Raw genomic sequence first — 4,411 nt, 5'->3', positions numbered from 1 at the left:
TCGTAAGAATTTTTCAGACTGGCTTTTTTATTTACTGTTGTTATTTTTTTTATTTATATATTTTTTGTCCTTTGTGCGAGTAATGAGGGTCATTTATTTACTTATTTATTTATTTTCGTTAGTGGAATATTGTTGTTGTTGTTGTTGTTGTTGTTGTTGTTGTTTTTTCTTCTTCGTCTTATTCATCAAGTGTTTTCCTCCTCCTCCTTCTTGTTTTGTTGTTCTTCCTCCTCTTTTTGTTTTATTTCTCTTCTTCTTCTCTTCTCTCTTCTTTCTCTTTCTTTTTCTTCTTTTTCTTCTTCTTTTTCTTCTTCCTCTTTTTCGTTCATATTTCAATTTCTCCTTTTTCTCTCTTAATTTATTTTCTTTCTTTCGTTTCTCTCCTCCTCCTCCTCCTCCTCCTCCTCCTCCTCGTCGTCGTCTCATTAGTCTCCATTCTCCTCCTCCTCTTCTTCCATCTTATTATTATTCTTTCCCACCTCCTGTTCATTAATATTCCTCTTTATCTTTATCAATGTGCTGCATACACGCCGTCCTCTTCTTTAACCTGTTGCGTAAAAGATTTAGAGGAAATTTGAGGAACATTGCCCCTTTCTCAGACAAAAGTGAGAGATTTAAGTACCGAACGAAAATTTTGATTATACCCACAACGAACAGCAAATTAGAAGCATCTCTCTCTCTCTCTCTCTCTCTCTCTCTCTCTCTCTCTCTCTCTCTCTCTCTCTCTCTCTCTCTCTCTCTCTCTCTGTCTGTCTGTCTGTCTCATAATTTTTTGTCAAGTTTGATGTTGTTGTTGTTGTTGTTGTTGTTGTTGTTGTTGTTGTTGTTGTTGTTCAATCTCCTTTTTCCTTTTTTTACTTCTGTTTTCTTCTTCTTCTTCTTTTTCTTCTTCTTCTTCTTCTTCTTCTTCTTCTTCTTCTTTTCTAGTTCTTGTTCTTTGTTTTCTTGATTTTTCTTCTTTCTTTTTATTTTTATCCTTTTGTCTTTTCTTATTTTCCTTCTTGTTCTTGTTCTTCTTTTACGTCTTTTCTTCTGCTACATCTTTCCTTCTTCTACGCCTCTTCTTTATCTTACACCAACGACGGACAGCAAATGAAAAGCACCCTAAACATTTTCTTTGCCTCAGTATTTACAGCAGAGGACCCCAGCGACCTTCCTACGGTGTCACCAGTCTAAATTGATAACAGCGACTTGTTAAATAATATCAACATAAAAGAAAGACAGATGTTGACATTTACCAATAAACTTAAGTAAGCAAGTCACCCAGGCCTGACACAATCTCGCCGCGGGTAATGAAAGAAGCGACGTCTATTAGTCACACCTCTGCCGTCACTGTTCAGTCCCTGCAGTGTCTTGCGTGGAGGCTCGTTCAAGTAACTCAGGTTTTCTAAAAGACTAAATCTTCACCATGCAATTACCGGCCAGTTAGCTTAACCTCAGTCGTATGCAGAATGCTAGAAACACTCTTAAGACAAACTTGTTAATCACTTAGAGGAAAACAGTTTACTAGTACTTAGAAATACTCAACACGGCTTTCGCAACAAACGCTCTTGCTTGACAAACCTCTTACACTTCTACGATATTCCGAACCAGTATGACGAGAGTGAAGCGATAGATATATCTTGATTTTCAAAAGGCCTTCGACAAAGCTCACTACAAATATTTACTGATTAAACTAAAATCACACAGTATCCAAGGCGACGTGTTGCGATAGGCTGAAAGCTGGCTAAACAACCGTAAACAAAGAGTAGGAATAAATGAAAAGCATCCAAGTGGACTTACGTAAGCAGCGGGGTGCCACAGGGATGAGTGTTTGGACCTGTTCTCTTCGTTGTTTACACTAGCGAGGGGTGGGTGAGGGTGTCACCAGTGTAATACTGAAGTTTGCTGGTGACACCGAAGTAGCGAGTGTCGTAGTCTCTAAGGAACAAGTAACAGACATGCAGAACAATCCAGACAAACTGACAGAGTGGAGGCAAACCTGGCAGGTGAGTGTTGATGCAGACGAGTGCAAGGTGCCTCACACAGGGCACACAAACGAGAAAGCAAAGTACATTTCAAATGGTACCCAACTTGAAAGTGTTGACAACGAAATTGATTTAGAAGTGACAAGTTAAGTGAGCTGAAGACCCAGCCAGCAATGTTGACAGGTCGTTAACAAACCAAGCAAGTGATTGGCTGAATGGGCAGATCTGTTCAGTATAAATGTAACGATACGATGCTCTCTTTGCATAGCTGTTGAGTCCGGCCCCTCGTGGAATGTTGCACTCAGGCGCGGCGCCCCTGCTGCCACTAAGACGTTGGTGAACTAGAAGCAGCTCAGCGCGGAGTAACAAAGATGGCGCCAAGCCTGACAAACAAATCATAGGAAGAGCGTCTTAAACAGCTAAATCTTTTCCCATTAACACGACGAAGACTGAGAGGCGACGCAACACACGTGTTGACAGTCACCCGAGGCACTGACAGCACGGACTGCAGCCACCACTTCACCACACACTCTTCACATGACGCACCAGTAAACGATTGCAACATTGTTGTCAAGTCCTTCAACTCTCACCAATCAAAACATTATTGCTTCCATCGAGTAGTCAATCTGTGGCGCGGGCTTCCTCCAGGCGTCACACACTGCAACACCCCACACACTCCTCAACGCCTCTTCTTAAATATCCCGCCTGCAGTCCGCCGCCACCACCGCTTGTTTCTTAAGCTTTGACTTCCTTGCCCTCAGGAAAGGGGGGGGAATAGCCAGGGGGTCAAGGGGGCGTTGGTGAATAGCCAGGGGGTCAAGGGAGCGTTGGTGAATAGCCAGGGGGTCAAGGGAGCGTTGGTGAATAGCCAGGGGGTCAAGGGAGCGTTGGTGAATAGCCAGGGGGTCAAGGGGAGGGGGTCGGTGAATAGCCAGGGGGTCAAGGGAGCGTTGGTGAATAGCCAGGGGGTCAAGGGAGCGTTGGTGAATAGCCAGGGGGTCAAGGGGAGGGGGGTCGGTGAATAGCCAGGGGGTCAAGGGGAGGGGGTTGGTGCATAGCCAGGGGGTCAAGGGGAGGGGTCGGTGAATAGCCAGGGGGTCAAGGGGAGGGGTCGGTGAATAGCCAGGGGGTCAAGGGGAGGGGGTTGGTGCATAGCCAGGGGGTCAAGGGGAGGGGGTTGGTGAATAGCCAGGGGGTCAAGGGGAGGGGGTCGGTGAATAGCCAGGGGGTCAAGGGGAGGGGGTCGGTGAATAGCCAGGGGGTCAAGGGGAGGGGGTTGGTGCATAGCCAGGGGGTCAAGGGGAGGGGGTTGGTGCATAGCCAGGGGGTCAAGGGAGCGTTGGTGAATAGCCAGGGGGTCAAGGGGAGGGGGTCGGTGCATAGCCAGGGGTCAAGGGGAGGGGGTCGGTGCATAGCCAGGGGTCAAGGGGAGGGGGTCGGTGCATAGCCAGGGGGTCAAGGGAGCGTTGGTGAATAGCCAGGGGGTCAAGGGGAGGGGGTCGGTGCATAGCCAGGGGTCAAGGGGAGGGGGTCGGTGCATAGCCAGGGGGTCAAGGGGAGGGGGTCGGTGCATAGCCAGGGGGTCAAGGGGAGGGGGTCGGTGCATAGCCAGGGGTCAAGGGGAGGGGGTCGGTGCATAGCCAGGGGTCAAGGGGAGGGGGTCGGTGCATAGCCAGGGGGTCAAGGGGAGGGGGTCGGTGCATAGCCAGGGGTCAAGGGGAGGGGGTCGGTGCATAGCCAGGGGGTCGGTGCATGCTTACCGGTGTGAGGGAAGGGATCATTAAGTCTCCGATTTGAAATTTCAATAATAATTTGTACAAATCTATAAAAATATATACTGATTTCTTGAATTCAGATTATGGGTCTTTTTTTTTTTTTTTTCATTAAATCTTCCAAAATTTTATCAGCGGTGGCAACACTGCTGCCCTCAACCAGCTGCCCTCTGCACTGTCTCTCGCACCTCTGCCGTCCCCACTCTACGCTTTGTACTGCACGCATTCTTGTTTCTGCCCCAGACACAGTGAACCAGGCTGTCCCCGATCTCACCTCATGCCACCCGCGTCTCTCTCTCTCTCTCTCTCTCTCTCTCTCTCTCTCTCTCTCTCTCTCTCTCTCTCTCTCTCTGTCTCTCTGTCTCTGCCTTGCATGCATCAGTTCGGCACACTCTCAGTCCTCATAAGTGTGGAGTGATTAATGTGACTTGCGTTGGAATGTGCAGTAGACTTAATGGGTGTTGTTGCTGGGAGGAATGTGGACACAGTTCTCAGGGATCCATGGCAGTGGGCCTGGAACCAAATGACTTGTTCAGCAGAAAAGGCCTTTGTGAATCTCGAATCAAGGAGAACAATGATGCTAAAAACCCTCAGCTTTGGCCAGTGGTTTACTTGCTTCCCCAAGAACTTACACGGCTGCAATTTGTACCAGTCATGCAAACAGCCTTAACA

The sequence above is a fragment of the Scylla paramamosain genome, unplaced genomic scaffold (assembly GCF_035594125.1).
Source record: "Scylla paramamosain isolate STU-SP2022 unplaced genomic scaffold, ASM3559412v1 Contig4, whole genome shotgun sequence".
Classification (NCBI taxonomy): Eukaryota; Metazoa; Arthropoda; class Malacostraca; order Decapoda; family Portunidae; genus Scylla; species Scylla paramamosain.
The sequence above is the reverse complement of the archived record's forward strand: the minus strand, read 5'-3'. Positions refer to the sequence as shown.